This window comes from Peromyscus eremicus, chromosome 6 (assembly GCF_949786415.1).
Source record: "Peromyscus eremicus chromosome 6, PerEre_H2_v1, whole genome shotgun sequence".
In the NCBI taxonomy this organism is placed as follows: domain Eukaryota; kingdom Metazoa; phylum Chordata; class Mammalia; order Rodentia; family Cricetidae; genus Peromyscus; species Peromyscus eremicus.
The window spans coordinates 44,476,476-44,494,304 of NC_081421.1; the positions used below are offsets into that span (position 1 = coordinate 44,476,476).

General features: G+C 41.0%; 1 long non-coding RNA gene across 1 annotated transcript; it reads left to right on the plus strand.

The window, feature by feature from the left end:
- The first annotated feature begins 1,813 nt into the window (after nt 1-1,813).
- Nucleotides 1,814-3,080, plus strand: LOC131912433 (uncharacterized). Its single transcript, XR_009379631.1, has 2 exons — nt 1,814-1,892; nt 2,613-3,080. It is a non-coding gene; the product is annotated as an uncharacterized LOC131912433 (long non-coding RNA).
- The last annotated feature ends 14,749 nt before the right edge of the window (nt 3,081-17,829 follow it).

Sequence of the window (17,829 nt, forward strand, 5' to 3'; positions counted from 1 at the left end):
TTTTAAATAATTGTGTGTGTGTGTGTGTGTGTGTATGTGTGCGCGGCGTGTGCGCACGTGCGTGTGTATGCAGGCGAACATGGAAGCCAGAGGTATCAGATCACCTGGAACAGGCAGTTGTAAGGCAGCAGATGTGGGTGCTGGGTACTGAACTTGGTCCTTTGAAAGACCAATTAAGAGCTCTTAACTGCTGAGCCATCTCTCTAATCCCAAGTGATATATATATATATATATATATATATATATATATATACACACATACACACATATATATAATGTATGTATGTACATATATGTAGATACAGAGACATATGTATGTATATGTGTGTGTGCATATATATATTTTTTCTGAGACGAGGTTTCTCCATGTAACAGCCCTGGCTGTCCTGGAACTCACTCTGTAGACCAGGCTGGCTTTGAACTCACAGAGATCCACCTGCCTCTGCCTCCAGAGTGTTGGGATTAAAGTCCTGAGCCACCACTGCTTGGCTCTTATTATTCTATTCACACTCCTCCTAATACAGGAAGGAATACAGGCAGGGGTCCGGATTTGATGGCCTGAGAGACACAGAAGCACGCCAGTTTTAGGAGTGGGAGGTGACGAAGAAGAGTGACCAGAGAAGAAGCAGTGAGGGTGGAGGAAGAGTTAAAGTGAGTTTCTGCTATAGTAGCGTCTCAGCTTTCACTGCGTTCACAGCAAGAGACTCCAAGGTTGTCTCCACAAAGAGCCACTGCCTCCTGAGGTCCTTGGGCTCAGAGCTCTGTCTTTCAGGAGGTGGGGTCACCAGTCTTTGGTCTGATAGGTGAAATGGAAAAGCTGAGTCAAGTGTAGCAGCACACTCCTACAGTCTCAGTACTCATGAGATGGACGGAGGAGGGTCAAGTTCATGTAGCCCGGGATTCATGAGACCCTGCCTCAAAAGAAGAAGAGGTAGAAGAGGAAGAGGAGGAGACGGAGGGAGAGGAGGAGGAAGAAGATGGGAAGAGGAGGAGGAGGAGATGGAAGAGGAGAAGGAGGAAGAGGAGGAGGAGTGTGTAAGTAGGAAGAAAAGGAAAAGCTGCCTTACCCAAAAGGGAGCTGGGAATTGGTTTTAACCCATGAGAGGTGAATGACAGAACACGCCAGCACTTCCTAGCCCTGCGCTGTCCGGCAAGGACTCTCAAAAGGTAGATTGCTGGGATGGCACCTTAGAAGGAACCCAAGAGGGGGCCCTCTTGGTTAACGTAGTGCCCGTGGACAGAGTGTTTGGCCTCGAAGGGTCCCTTCAACTTTGTGCTCCACTCAAGTCTAACGGGTAGCGTTTCTCAGTGGACAGCAGTAACTGTCCTGCGACACTGAAGGCCAGGGAACTGCAGAAGCAGCGACGACGACTCCTCACCGATTAGACAAGGTGCTTTCTTGCCACAGGGGCAGCCACAGCGAATGTGCAGAGCCGCCTGTTAGAATGGGAGGAAGAAGTGCTCTTTAAAGTCCTTTCTAGTTTGGGGCTGGGGTGACGGCTCCGGGCTAAGAGCACTGTCTGCCCTCTCAGAGGACCTGGGTTCCATGCCCAGCACTCATATGATGGGTCACATGTTACTCCAATTCCAGGGTGCTGATGCCCTCTTCAGACCTCTGCAGGCACCAGGCATACATGTGGTACACAGACATAATACATACAGGCAAAACAAAACAAAACAAAACAAAACAAAACAAAACAAAACAAAACAAAACAAAAAGTCATTTGTTTTGTATGCAAGCGGATCTTGAAGTAGTTGAGAGTGTCTTAAGGTCTCAGGTACTTCCCTATTGTCACGTAACAAATAACCTACCTGAACAGTCAGTATCTATGACAAACCTTGGCGTAGGATTAGAGGGGAAGGCAACACTGGAGATGAAGCCTGCTGCTGAAGTGAGTTCACTCTTTGTATTTTATCACCAGGAAATGCCACTCCCTGTTTAAAAGGAAGAAGGGAGAGACAGAGAGAGAGAGAGAGAGAGAGAGAGAGAGAGAGAGAGAGAGAGAGAGAGAGAGAGAGAGAGAGAGAGAGAGAACTCTGAAGAGAGCCCTGTATGGCCGCGCAGCCGCAGCCGATGTTAACAGTTCTCCGCTCTCTGCCTTCCTTCTCTTCCCTTTCCCACCTAAGGGTTCCGAAGATACAGAGGAACGCAGAACATTTCAAGCAGCTCTAAGAAGGTCCGTTCTCGGTCATTCCTAAGCAGTGAGCTGCTGGGACTGCATGATAAAGGGCCTGTATCAGCATTTTCAAAATGGAACCCTCAAACTCCCGCTGGAGTTAACTTCTCCCCTGGCTTAGCCAAAACAAAAACGGCTGGACAAGTGTTTATTCCGTCTTGCAAGTCACACTCTATCCTTGAGGGAAGCCAAGGCAGGAACTCAAGGAGGGAGTCTGAAGCAAAACCAGAGAGGAGGGCTGCTTACTGGCTTACTGGCTTGCTGGCTAGTGCTCAGCCAGCTTGCTCATACAGCCCAGGGCCACCTGCCCAGGTGTGGCACCACCCAGTGTGCTGGGCCCTCCCCTATCAACCACCAATCAAAACCTGCCCCCACAGACATGCCCATAGGCCATCTGATAGAGGCAATTCCTCAACAGAGCTTCCCTTTTCTCAGGTCTGTCAACTTGAAACCAAGATTGGGTGTCAGAGTTCTGTACCTAAGCCATCAGAAAACTAAGTGCTGCAAAGTGCAGGAAGAAGCTGGACCCTGAAGAGAGATGGAGGTGGTTTCAGGTGGGGGATGCTCCTATCATAAATGCAGAGCAGGAGGCAGAGCCCTGCAGGCTCCACCCGCTTCTTCAGACCGTGCACACTCATTGGCCTATGCTTGGAGTTACAACTGTACCAGCTGAAGATTAACGTGATCAGCGCCCCGAAAGCAGGAATCGACTTGGTCTTATTTTACCAATGGATATTCCTCAGACCCAAGGCCCAACACAACATTTGGTAAACAGAAGGTGCTTAGGAAACACTGTGGCTCAATTAACTGATTATTTCATAAATTGTGTGTTATGTCAAAATGCATCTTACTGGCATGGTCTATGCAGAAGACAGTAATTGTAAATAAAAACTTTCTTTTTAATGTCTTTTTGTACATAGCACACGCTGAGCAAGAGATCTACCACAGATGCACATGCCCAGCTAGACAATAATTCTATATTGCATTTGCTTGCTTATAATTTTTCATGTAATAGTTACGCTTTAGAGCATACTTTAGATACATACCAACCTTCATGATAATACTAGTTCTATTCACCAAAAGATGACTTTATGGGGTATTTTGTTTGTTTGTTTGTTTGTTCCCCAAGCTTTGAGGGAGGGACCCAATGGAAACCTCCAACCAGGGTGCTCTCTCTCTGCCTAATGTTTGGCTGTGAGTCTCTGCATCTATTCCCACCAGCTACTGGAGACAGCCTCTCTGATGTTGACTGGACTAGGCACCAATCTATGAGTATAGCAGAACATACTTAGGAATCATTTCATTGACTTGTTTTTCCTCTTGGCTTCATATCCTCCATTACTAGGAGTCCTCACTAGGGTCACCATCATAAATTCCAGGGAGTTTCCATGGCACTGTTTCCACATCGCCTCCCAAGTGCATGTCCCCATTCCAGTCATTTCTCCTGACACTCTCTCCCTCCATCCCTTCCCCCTACCCAATCTCTCCTATTCCCATCCCCACCTGCAAAATCTATTCTGTTTCCCTTTCTGAGGGAGATCTATGCATCTCCCCTAGAGACCTCTCTGTGTCTGTGGATTGTAGCATGATTATCCCTTATTTTACAGCTAATATCCACATAAGTGAGTACATACCATGTTTGTCTTTATGGTCTGGGTTACCTCACTCAGATTTTTTTCTAGTTCCATCCACTTGCCTGCAAATTTCATGATGTCATATTTTTTTGTTTTTGTTTTTGTTTTTGTTTGTTTTTCGAGACAGGGTTTCTCTGTGTAGCTTTGCGCCTCTCCTGGAACTCACTTGGTAGCCCAGGCCAGCCTCGAACTCACAGAGATCGGCCTGGCTCTGCCTCCCGAGTGCTGGGATTAAAGGCGTGCGCCACCACCGCCCGGCAATGTCATATTTTTAACTGCTGAGTAATACTCCATTGTGTAAATACCACATTTTCTTTATTCATTCTTCAGTTGAGGGACATCTAGATTGTTTCCAGGTTCTGCTGTTCTGAATAAAGCTGCTATGAACATAGTTGAGCATAGTTGTTCTTGTAGTATGATGGAGTGTCCTTTGGTTATATGCCCAAGAGTGGAATAGCTGGGTCTTGAGGTAGATCGATTCCCAACTTTCTGAGGAACTGCCATATTGATTTCCATAGTAGCTAAACAAGTTTGCATTCTCACCAGCAGTGGAGGAGTATTCCCCTTGCTCCACATCCTCACTAGCATGAGCTGTCACTTGTGTTATTGATTTTAGCCATTCTGACAAGTGTAAGATGGAATCTTAAACTAGTTTTGATTTGCATTTCCCTGATGGCTAAGGATGTTGAACATTTCTTTAAGTGTTTCTCAGCCATTTGAGATTCCTCTACTGAGAATTCTGTTTAGATCTATACCCCATTTTTTAATTGGATTGTTTGGTTTGTTGGTGTCTAGTTTTTTGAGTTCTTTATATATTTTGGATATTACCCTTTATTGAATGTGGAGTTGGTGAAGATCTTTTCCCATTCTGTAGGCTGCCGTTTTTGTCCTATTGAAGGTGTCATTTGTCTTACAAAAGCTTTTCAGTTTCATGAGGTCCCATTTATTAATTATTGATCTTAGTGCCTAGGCTATTGGCATTCTGTTCAGGAAGTTAACTCCTGTTTCTATGCATTCAAGGCTATTCTCCATTTTCTCTTCTATCAGGTTCAGTGTATCTATCTGGTTTTATGTTGAGATCTTTGATCTACTTGGATTTGAGTTTTGTACACGGTGATAAATATGGATCTATTTGCAATCTTCTATATGCCAACATCCAGTTATGCCAGCACCACTTGTTGAAGATGCTTTCTTTTTTCCATTGTGTATTTCTGGCTTCTTTATCAAAATTCAAGTATCCATATGTGTGTGGGTTTACATCTGGATCTTCAATTTGATTCCATTGATGAATGTGTATGTTTTTATGCCAGTACTATGCAGTTTTTATTACTACAGCTCTGTAAAACACCTTGAAACTAGGGATGGTGATACATCCAGAAGTTCTATTATTGTTCACGTTTGTTTTAGCTATCCTGGGTTTTTTTGTTTTTCCACATGAAGTTGAGTATTGTCTTTTCAAGGTCTGTAAAGAATTGTGCTAGAATTTTGATGAGGATTGCATTGAATCTGTAGATTACTTTTGATAAGATTGCCATTTTTTTTTTTTTTTACTGTTAATCCTGCCTATCCGTGAACATGGAAGATCTTTCCATCTTCTGATATCTTCTCCAATTTCTTTCTTCAAAGACTTGAAGTTTTTATCATACAGGTCTTTCACTTGTTTGGTTAGACTTACCCCAAGATATTTTATATTATTTATGGCTATTGTGAAGAGTGTTGTTTCCCTGATTTCTTTCTCAGTCCATTTGTCATTTGTATATAGGAGGGCTATTGATTTTTCTTCTTCTTCTTTTTTTTTTTTTTTTTTTTTGAGTTAATCTTGTATCCAGCCAATTTGATGGTGTTTATCAGCTATAGGAGTTCCCTGGTTTTTGGTCACTTATGTATACTATCATATCATCTGCAAATAATAATACATTGACTTCTTCCTTTCCAATTTATATACCTTTGATCTCCTTTAGTTGTCTTATCGCTCTAGCTAAAACTTCAAGTACTATATTGAATAGATATGGAGAGAGAAGACAGCTTTATCTTGTTCCTGATTTTAGTGGAATTGCTTTGAGTTTCTCTCCATTTAATTTGATGTTGGCTATAGACTTGCTATAAATTATCTTTATTGTGTTTAAGTATGTTCCTTGTATCCCTTATCTCTTCAAGACATTTATCATGAAAGGGTATTGGAATTTGTCAAAGGTTTTCATAGCATCAAATGAGATGATTATGTGGTTTTTCTTTCAGTTTGTTTATATGGTGTATTACATGGACTGATTTTCATATGTTGAACCATCTCTATATCTCTGGGATGAAGCCTACTTGGTCTTCGTGGTGGATAATCTTTTTGATGTGTTCTTGGATTTGGTTTGTAAGTATTTTATTGAGTATTTTTGCATCTGTTCATAAGGGAAATTGTTCTGTAATTCTCTTTTTTTTTTGTTGAGTCTTTGTGTGGTTTGGGTATCAGGGTGACTGTAGTCTCATAAAATGAATTTGGCAATGTTCCTTCTGTTTCTATATTGTGGAATAATTTGATGAGTATTAGTGTCAGCTCTTTTTTGAATATCTGATAAAATTCTGTGCTAAAACTGTCTGGCCCTGGGTGGTATTTTTTTTTTTTTTTTGGTTGGGAGATTTCTTTTTCTTTTTCTTTTTTGAGACAAGGTTTCACTGTGTATCCCTGGCTGTCCCAGAACTCACTCTGTAGACCGGGTTAGCCTTGAATTTGCAGAGATCTGCCTGTCTCTGCCTCCTGAGTGCTGGGATTAAAGGTGTGAGCAGCTACCACTGCCTGGCTGCTGGGGAGATTTTAGTGACTGCTTCTATTTCCTTAGGAGTTAGAGGTCTATTTAAATTGTTTATCTGATCTTGATTTAACTTTGGTAAGTGGTACCTATCAGAAAAAATGACCCATTTCTTTCAGATTTTCCAATTTGATAGAGTATAGGTTTTTGAAGTATGACCTAATGATTCTTTGGATTTCCTTGTTGTCTCTTGTTATGCCCCCCCTTTTAGTTTCCAATTTTGTTAATTTGGATGTTCTCTCTGTCTTTTTGTTAGTTTGGATAAGGGCTTGTCTATCTTCTTGATTTTCTCAAAGAACCAACTTTTTGTTTCATTGATTCTTTTTTATTTTTTTTTTATTTTTTTATTTTTTATTTTTTTTCATTGATTCTTTATATTGTTCTAATTTATTGATTTCAGCCCTGCTTGATTATTTCCTGCCATCTACTCCTCTTAGTGTGTTTGCTTCTTTTTCTTCTGGAGCTTTCAATTGTTCCGTTAAGTTGCTAGTATGAGATCTCTCACTGTTTGTTTTTAGTGTGCTCAGTGCTATGAAGTGTCCACTCAGCACCACTTTCATTCCCATAGGTTTGGGAATGCTGCATGTTCATTTTCTTTGAATTCTAGAAAATCTTTATTGACCCATTTTTCATTCAGTAGAGAGCTGTTTAGTTTTCACGAGTTTGTAAGCTTTCTCTTGTTTCTATGTTTGTTAATATCCCACTTCAATCTGTGGTGGTCTGACAGGATGCAGGGAGTTATTTCAATTTTCTTGTATCTGTTGAGGCTTGCTTTTTGATTGAGTACGTGGTCAATACCGATGACCAATGATTGTTAATCTCTGTTATTTTGTTGATGTTGATGGTGGTGGTGGTGGTGGGTGTGTGTGTGAATGTATGTGCTTCCCCTCTTTTGGTTTTGCTGATGTGAGATGATTTATTTCGTGTGTTTTCTGGGTATAGTTAAGTTCCTTGGGTTGAAGTTTTCCTTGTAGTACCTTCTGTAAGGCTGGATTTGTAGATATTGTTTAAATTTGACTTTATCAAGGAATATCTTGTTTTCTTCATCTACTGTGATTGAAAGTTTTTCTGGATATAGTAGTCTGGGCTGGCATCTGTGGTCTCTTAAAGTCTGCAGGACATCTGCCCAGGCCCTTCTGACTTTTAGAGTTTCCATTGAGAAGTTGAGTGCAATCCTAATAAGTCTGCTTCTATTGTATTTGGTCTTTTTCCCTTGTAGCTCTTAATCTTCTCTGTTCTGTGTTGTGGAATATTTGTTTAACTAGGCAAAGATGTGTTACATTTGTTTATGCTGTATTTGTTTAACTATGTAAAGATGTGTTGCATTTGCTTTAATTAAATAAAATTAACCTGAGCTCAGAGAGGCAGGGTTAGCAACTAGTTGACAGGAAGTAGCAGGGAGGAGCCTAGCATGTGTTTTTTAGCTAGGATGGTGTGGAAGGAGAGTGGCTTCCAGGATGCAGGCAAAGAGAAAGTTAGCCAGTGGCTACTCTACTCTCTGAGCTCTCAGGTTTTCACCCTAGCCTTACAACCTCGAGTTTCTTTAGAACAATAGAGATTTAGTTAAACCTACCTTTAGTGGCAGCAACAGAGCCATTATCTGGGGGAAACAGAATTCTACCCAGGCTATGGATGGCCTGAGTGGCAGAGCTGCTAGTAGCTTAAAGTGCAACCACTTGGACAAAAACAGCAGTTCTGTATGATTAGTGTTTTGATTATTTTGTGGTAAGAGGAAATTCTTTTCTGGTCCAATCTATTTGGTGTTCTCTTTCTTTAGATTAGAAATTTTTTTTTAATGATTTATTTATTTTTATGAGGATTGGTGTTTTGCCTGCATGTATGTCTGTGTGGTGGTATCAGATACCCTGGAACTGGAGCCACACACACAGCCATAAGCTGCCAAGTGGGTTCAGGGAATTGAACACAGGTCCTCTGGAAGAGCAACCAATACTCTTCAACCGCTGAGCCATCTCTCCAGCCCCCAAATTTTCTTTTGTGCTTTTTTTTTTCTTTTTGGTTTTCAAGACAGGGTTTCTCGGTGTAGCTTCGGTGCCTGTCCTGGATCTCGCTCTGTAGACCAGGCTGGTCTTGAACTCACAGAGATCCACCTAGCTCTGCCTCCCAAGTGCTGGGATTAAAGGCGTGTACCACCACCGTCTGGCTTCTGTGCTTTTGTTGAAAATATTTTCTGGGCCTTTGAGCTGGGATACTTTTCCTTCTATTCCTAATATTCTTAGGTGTGGCCTTTTCATAGTCCCAGATTTCCTGGACGTTTAGTGTTAGGAATTTTTTAGATTTAACATTATCTTTGACTGATGTATCTATTTCTTTTATCATTTCTTCACCAGCTGATATTCTCCCATCTCTTGTATTCTCCTGGTGAAGCTTGCCTCTGTAGCTCTTGTTCATTCACCTAGATTTTCATTTCCAGAATTTCCTCAATTTGTGTCTTCTTTATTGCTTTTATTTCCAATGTCAGGTCTTAAACAGTTTTGTTTCTTTCACCTGTTTGGTTTTTTTTTTCCTTTGCTTCCTTTAAATAATTTATTCATTTCTTCCAATTTTTTTTCTTTTTCTCAATTTCTTTAAGGTATTTCTTATTTCCTCTCTAAGGACCTCTATCATCTTCATAAATTTGCTTTTTAGGTCTTTTTCTTGTCTTTCAGAAGGGTTGGAATATTCAGGGCTTGCTGTAGTAGGATAGCTGGACTCTGGTGGTGAAATATTGTCTGGCTGTTGTGTCTTTACTCTGGTGTCTAGGTTTCTAGATTTGGGTGATTATAGGTCTATGTGCTGATTTATGAGTTCTGTTTTTTTGTACTTTGGTTTCTGTTTCTTTTCTGGTCTTTTCTGGCCAATGTGGCCTGTTTGAGCAGGGGGTCTCCACCCTAGGTGGGGGTTGGACTTCTGGTGGCTTGTGTGGCCTCTATCAAGCAGGGGGTCTCTGGATTGGTCAAGTTGGGTGCTGGGATATGGCAATGAGAGGAATGGGGAAGGGGAATGGGGATGGGAACTGAGAGAGTTGAGAGGTCCACTGGCAGGCAGCCTAACTTGACTTCTTGCCACTTGCATGGCCTTTAAAAAAATTTTTTTTTTAAAGATTTATTATGTTTACAGTGTTCTGCCTGCATGTATGCCTGTATGCCAGGAGAGGGCACCAGATCTCATTATAGAAGTTGTGAGCCACCATGTGATTGCTGGGAATTGAACTCAGGACCTCTGGAAGAGCAGCCAGTGCTCTCAACCTCTGAGCCATCTCTCTAGGACCCAAAATTTTATTTTTTTAAACTTAAAATTTAATTCTTGTGTATGGGGGGGAGGGGCATGTATATGTGATTTCTGGTGTACAAAGAGACTGAAAGAGGAAACCTCTAAGCATAGTGGTACATGCCTGTAACTGAACTCTCTCAAGGAAGGAAGACCTAAAGTTCAAAGCCACCCTCAGCCACATACTAAACCAAGGTGGGGGAATGAATAACTTCAAGAAAGTTCTAAGGATATACACAGACATGTATACTCTAAGATTATTTTAAATCATGTATATGGGTGTGTGTCTGTGGAGAAAGGACACTGGGTCCTGGCGTTAGTCATTCACTCAGGTAGGCGCTGAGAACCAGACTCTCGTTCTTTGCAAGAGCAGCAAATGCTGTTAGCCATTGAGCCATATCTCCAGCCACAGGAAGTTTTATTTTTTAATCCACAGATGTCTCATCTGTTATCTTCAGAACTATGGATTTTTGTTTTGCTTTATTTCTTCTGAGACAGTCCCTTGTAGACTAGGGTTGGCTTCAAACTCATGTAGTATTTCTTCATTCCTGCAGAATCCAGTGGGCTGAGGCAGGGGAAACAAGCCTTTGGCCTAGCCATCAATCTGAACTACAAAGATTCGAATGGTAGTTATTTCAAGATACTGTCTCAACTTAAACAGTTACAGTTAATGAAGGAGATGGGTTGGATGGAAAAAACATCTTTTATCCTCATATACATGTATGGGGTGCATGTGGTCCGATGTGCTCTAAGAAATCAGGCTGCAAAAGGCATGAGGAGTGAGCCATCAAGTCACACTTTCCACTGTCTTTGCATCAGTTTCTATCTCCACGGTCCTGTTCTGATTAACTTCTTGCCTTGATGTCCCTCTGCGATGGACTCGGATGGAGAACTGTAAACTGGCAAAAAACTCTTTGCTCCCCAAGTTGCTTTCAGTCATAGTGTTTCACCACAGCAATGGAAACCTAAGACAGCATGTCTGATCTAAGACAGCACACCTGTGTACAAGCACATGCACACTCAAGCTCGTGAAGGCCGAAGATTGACATCAGGTATCTTCCTAATCACTCTCCACCTTATATATCGAGGCAAGGTCTCTTAGTTGAACCCAGAACTCACCAGTTCAGCTAGTGCAGCTAGCTGGCTTGTTCAGGAGAACTTCTGCCTCTTCTCCCCATGCACTGGGATTACTGGTTGGGTCACTGTCCACCAGATGTTTTACGTGGGTGCTAAGGATCTGAACTCTGCTGTTCATGCTTCCATAGCAAGCACTTTACCCACTGAGATTTCTTGTTATGTCCCTATTGGTCTTGGACTTCTATTTTGTTGCTGGTTGTTTTTTTTTGGAGACAGGGTTTCTCTGTGTAGCCCTGGCTGTCCTGGAACTCACTCCATAGACCAGGTTGCTTCAGAGATCTGCTTGCCACTGCTTCCCACATGCTGGGATTAAAGACATGGGCCAACACACCTGGCTAGTCTTGGGCTTCTTGTTGGCCTTATCAACTCTTGAAATCTAGAAAATGCAGAAGACCCACACAGAAAGAGCTGCAGCTATAGCTCAAAATACAAGTGCTAGTCTTGCATGCATGATGCCTTAGGTCTAATCCCTGGCACTGCAAAAAATCTGTGGGGTGGGTGGGAGGGAGGAACCATTGACTTGAGTTTGCACTGACAATATTTTGGAATATAGCTCAGTGGTAGAACATTTTACTGAAGAAAGTATAAATGGGTACATCAAGTCAAGATGGTGTCGACCTGAGTTGGATTCCCCAGGAAACTCTGAATCAGATCAATAAAACTTTGTCAAGAAGGCAAGGATGTCTAAGAAGCAGGCAGAGAAGAGATGGACAGATCGGATGGGCAAATGTTCCTTTGGACAATTCAGGTTACGTATATCCTGCCCTAATGTTTCTCAGCCTAAGAGGAGTTCCTACAGAGAAAGCACAGCACAACAGAGGGTAACTGTTCACACTAAAGAACCAGTGTGTGGCAACACTATTGCTCACCACACAGCACAGCCATTTCTCTAAATTTGGTTTTTCAGACAGTAACATCTGTGTGCACATGTCTGAAAGCAGCTGCTTTTACAAGACCAGTGACAAACGCCTTCAGTGCTAGTGTCTGGTCCTTTTGGACACTTTCTGATTTTGTTCCTAAACTCAAGTAGTATTTGATTATAGATCTCCTGCCTTGAACTGACTTAAAAGGATAATTAGGATCTTCTTTGGAGTTGTTCAAGTCCAAAGTAAGAGCACGAGTTAGCATCATCCTATCGTCAGCATCTTCCTCTTCTACAGTCCTGAGCTCCTCCAAGGCCGCCCTTAGATGGTGGGACTGGACTCATTTCCTAAAGTGTCCATGTTTTTATTTTGACTTCCTCTTTTGAATCACAAATATGTTTAGTGACATCTAGAATGGTGAATTATTTTCGGGTGTTGTGAGCACCATTTGCCCAGATCTTCCAGAGGAATCAAGCTTAGGTAGCCATCATACTATGAACTACATTTCTTCAATAATACAACATGAACTTTAAAGACACTTCCCAATTCATAAGGTGAGGAATGACTATTAGCAGCAGGCATGAAAATTATACTAACCTCATCATACACCACCATTGGATATATGACAGATGTCTTTGGTGACAGGTACATTGTCAACAAGCATCTTTTTTTTTTTTTCTGGCAATAATTTTCAAGTGTTTGAAATATTCTACAAACCATGTCATAGACAGATGCTGTCATGCAGTCATTGTTTTTCTGTTTATAGAACACAAACACAGGCAGAGTAGATTTAAATCATTAAGGGTCCTAGAATCTTTGGAATGGTAAATGAGCACTGAACTGAAGTCACCAGCCATATTAGGCACTAATGAGAGTAGTCTGACCTGTGAAGCCAGGCATGGACTTCTCCAGGTAGCCAAGTCCAAGTTGACAACTTCCGATATAACAGTGTTTCATATATTTATAATTATTGAAGTGCAAAAGAGATTGAGAGGAAGCTCAGTAGATGATATAAATTTGAAAAAGTCTCCAAAGATGATGGAGGTGGGGGATGGGGGTTGAGGTGTAGTACAGAGTAGTGTTTACCTAGCAAGCATTAGTTAGTTCATCTCTAACACCACACAAAAGAAAAAAAAATTCAACATTTATGTTCCAAAGAGAGAAAATGGAGAAAATATTTTTAAAGAAAAAAGGTCCCAGGATATTAGCAAAATCTATAAAAACATAAGTCAGCCTAACAGGATAAATGAATATCCACATTAGATACACTACTGTGAAGTTTCAGAAGAACAAATATAAAGAGAACAGAAAACAAGGGATAAACTATCAGGAAATGAAAAGCTAACTTGTAGAAGATTTACCATCACTAATATTAGGGGCCAGCAGATAGAGAATAATTTCTGCAGGGTCCTATTAATTCTAGATTTGAATACAGCATTCTTGTACAAATTCAAGTGAGTTAAAGCAGAGCAAAAACAAACGAAAAAAACCAACCAAACAAACAAAAAACCCTCCATGGACTATTTCTGAGAAAACTACCTGAGGCTGAATGTTTAAAAGACAATGAACAAATGAGGAAACCACAGGATTCAGGAAAGTTTTAGGTGATGCAATGGCACTTACTTGTAATCCCAGCACTCAGGAAGAGGAAGGAGAATGTTAACCTTGAGCCAACCTGACCTATATGGTCAAACTCTGCCTCAAAAACCAAACAAAATCTTAAGAAATTCATTAATTCCACCATTAGTGTGTAATGAGGCCATATTGCATAAGATTGGAAGGCTCTGAAAGATACAACACACACACACACACACACACACACACACATATATATGGAGATTGTATGCCATAAGCAGATGGCTGAAAGGCTGGGTAAATTTGGAGACACGCTAAGTACAGACTTTTGTGTACATAATTAGAAACTCAGGGGGAAAGACCACAACTATAGGGGGAAATCCAAGTATAATGAAAACTTAAGCATGGCAAGGTTTTGCAGAATTAATGGAATTTAAGAGAAATGAACGATTTGTCATTTGCCCTTGCCACCGAAAGTGACACAGGCCTTGTGATAATAAATTTATAGAACTGTAAATACATATGATCCAAGAATAGTGAGGTTTCTTCCTAGAGTAAGGAAAATGTTCTAATAGATTACAGGTTTGGTTTGTAGAACTGCAAACACACTACAAACCACAGAATTACATACTTAAAGTAGGTGAACTACATGGCATGCCAATAAAGTCTTTTCTTCATTTTTTAAAAGTCAATGAAGGGGCTGGAGAGATGGCTCAGAGGCTAAGAGCACTGGCTGCTCTTCCAGAGGTTCTGAGTTCAATTCTCAGCACCCACATGGTGGCTGACAAACATTTATAGTGGGATCTGATGCCCTCTTCTGGCATAAAGGCACACATACAGATAGAGCACTCACACATAAATAAATAAACCCTTTTTAAAAAGCAATGCAAGGGCTGGAGAGATGGCTCAGAGGTTAAGAGCACTGACTGCTCTTCCAGAGGTCCTGAGTTCAATTCCCAGCAACCACACGGTGGCTCACAACCACCCATAATGAAATCTGGTGCTCTCTTCCGGCCTGCAAGGACACATGTAGGCAGAACACTGTATACATAATAATTTTTAAAAAAAGATTTAAAAAAGCAATGCAAAGCAATGCAAATAAACACTGTGAGACAGAAAAGGGGGAGTTGTGAGGGAATAAGGATACCCTGTTTACATGCCCAAGAGTTCAAAGATAACAAAGAAAACTGATATCATAGACAGAAAGGATTAAGTGTGTAGAGTACTGGCCTGGGGATGGAGTTGATGACTGAATGCTGGTCTAGCATGCACAAGACCCTGGTTTTGATCTCAAAATCCTCACCCGGGAAAGAAAAAGGAAAAAAAAGGAACCAATAAAGATACTTTTAAAAATACCTCAGTAAACATTCTAAGAAAGGGAGTAGAAAATATTGAGTTCAATTTTTATGTCTTTTGTCTTTCAGGCTACAGTTAAAGAATAATATCTAAAGTTGGTGAAAATCAGAAGCATAAAAGGTAAAGAAAAATAAGCCAGGCACGGTGACACGTCTTTAATCCCAACACTTGGGAGGGAGAGACAGATTTCTGAGTTTGAGACCAGCCTGGTCTACAGAGTGAGTTCCAGACCAGTCAGGGATACACAGTGAGACTCTGTCTAAAACAAAGTTGGCAAAAATTAACTATAGAGAGACGTTGAAACACTGAAAGCTGTGGATGTAGCCTTGTAGGCAATGAAAGTGAGAGTGAGCGAGAGGCTGATACATCTCATTAGCACCTCTCAGACTATTTTTCTTCCCTCACATGGGTCTGCAGTTCTTTGGTGAGGGAAAGCAAAAGCAACAAAACAGGTAACAAGGATACAGTTAGGAAATAAAAAGAAAATAGTTATGTGGCTCCCCAAATGCTGTCTTATGTGAAAATATTATTTCACGTGTTTTCAATCCTCAGTTGAGTCCTTAGAAAATACAAGCAAAATAATACTTCACGGGACAAATTTGCGAAATGTGTTTTTATATAAAGCCTCTAATACTGCCACCTTGTGGTGACAAAATAACTACGGAAGAAAAACACACAAACCACTTGCATGATCCAAAATTTAAAGACTGCTTTCTGCTGTGTAGTGATTCATGCCCATAGTACCAGCAGTATGGAGGCAGAGTGAGGAGGATCGCTTCAAGGCCAGCTTGGTGTATGTAATGAGTTTCAAACCAACACGGAGACCCTGTCTCAAAAAATCAAAACCAAATAAAAGATTTAATAGTGTCCCTGTCTGTCACGATTCCTGTTTCTTTTTAAACATCTACGTAAATTTGACCTATTTATTAAATGTCTTTAAAAAAGCTGTTTAACTTCCAATTAAAATCCCATTTCTGTTCACACCTCCCACCCACCTCCCAATATCAAGGGGGCAAGTGATCTACTACTGAGCTACCTTTCAGTTCCTAACAGCAGCATTTTAAAAATGGAATTATAAATCATGTTGTAATTGCAGCACATGATGGGGCAGACTGCCAAAAGTTTGAAGCCAGCTTGGGCTATCAGGTGAAGCCCTGTCTCAAAAAACAAAAAAAAAAAAAAAATAGTTAGCTTCTCACTTTTTAGATGCAGTTCTATGAATTTTACAAGGAAAGTTATGAAAACACAACAATCAAAATTTTATCTATCCACTCTCCCTCAGGGTTCCTATAGACCCCCTACAGTCATCTATTTTTGCTTTTCTACTGCATGGCAACGACTGCTCAGTGTTTTTAAGTTTTGCCTGTTCCAGATCATCTTATTACAGAGTGTGATGGCATGTAAGTAGCATAATGTGATGCCTTTGGACCTGGCTTCCTCCACTCAGCATAGCCTTTCTTGAAATGTATTCATGCTGTATCCCTTTCTTCTTACAGGAGAGTGCTAGTCCATTATATTGGTGCACCAGCTGAAGGAACTGTTTCCTGTTGGACCAATTGCAAGTAATAGAGCTGCAAGTATTTGAGCACAGGTTTTTTTTTTTTTTTTAAAGATTTATTTATTTATTATGTATACAGAAGAGGGTGCCAGATCTCATTACAGATGGTTGTGAGCCACCATGTGGGTGCTGGGAATTGAACTCAGGACCTCTAGGAAGAGCAGTCAGTGCTCTTAACCACTGAACCATCTCTCCAGCCCCGAGCACAGGTTTTTTATGTGGATAGTTTTCAATCCTCCTGAGCATACACCTACAAGTGGGATTGCTTGGTTGCAAGGTAAAGTGCACATGTAATTTCCTAAGAAACTATTACTTTCAAAATAAGTTGAATATAGTATTCTATCTGGCATGTGTGAACTCCATCAGGCACCCTTAGCAACAGCAAGCCATTTTAATGGCAGGAGTATCTAAACATTTTTGTACATATTTCTTGTGATTAAAGATGTTGAACATCTACAATAAATGAAAAATGTATTTTCTGCTCACATCTTTCATGAGGTGTCTGTATAAAGAATTGGTCATTTTAAATTGGTTTTCTAGTTGAGTGTATATATTGAGATTTCACTGATTTCCAGCATCAACATTTAAATTTTCCTCTGCCTTAATTTGGAATGTGAAGTTAGTCCTTGGACAAAGTCTGCAAGTATTTTCATCACTTCTACATGACATCCAGCAGAAACGGTTTGTTGCAAGTGCTCTCAAATTAAGAAAGCATGGCCTGAAAGCATAAGAGATGATCCCCCAGGGCCACTGGGGTTCAGTGAGAACAAAAATGGACAGCTGGAGCTCCCAAGTTTCACTAAAACAGTCCTGACTTGTCACTTTAGCGCCAGCTTGTGAAGGAAAATGTTGATGTGGTGCCAAAGCAGGGCAAACTGGATTTAGAGCTTTGAGACACAACTTGCTGACAACCCCAGCCCCAGTGTGGTCGGTCACTCCTTCACCATCTCAACTTCATCCTGCCATACGTGGGCCCGCCTTTATGAGCAGCTACTCTAAAAGCTTCCTCGCCATGGTTTTTGTCTCCATTCTTCTCTCAGTAATGCCCTACAACCAAGATGACAGATTGACTTAAAGGACCAACTTGTTACCTAACCCTTCACTTCAGACTCAAAGTATCATTATTGCTCAGTGGGTCCGTCCCACTGCTCCTGCTGTCAGCTTTCAGGACCACTTGACTCATCTAACTCCCGAGTTGGAGGTCCTCTGCTTCCTAACTCCTCCACTTCATGTCTGAGCTAACTAGCCATCCTTTCCTCTCCATCTATTAGTTCATTAAAGAGTATGTGTAGGGCTGTGGGTGTGGCTAAGTGGTAGATCATTTGTTAGCAGGTAGAAGACCCTGGGTTTGTTTTGCAGCCCTAACGAGGCAAATAATAATGAAGACTGAAAAAAAAAAAATCAAAGAAAGTTTTATGTTCCTGGCCATAGGCTACACTATTCCTGCTATTATCAGCAATATAT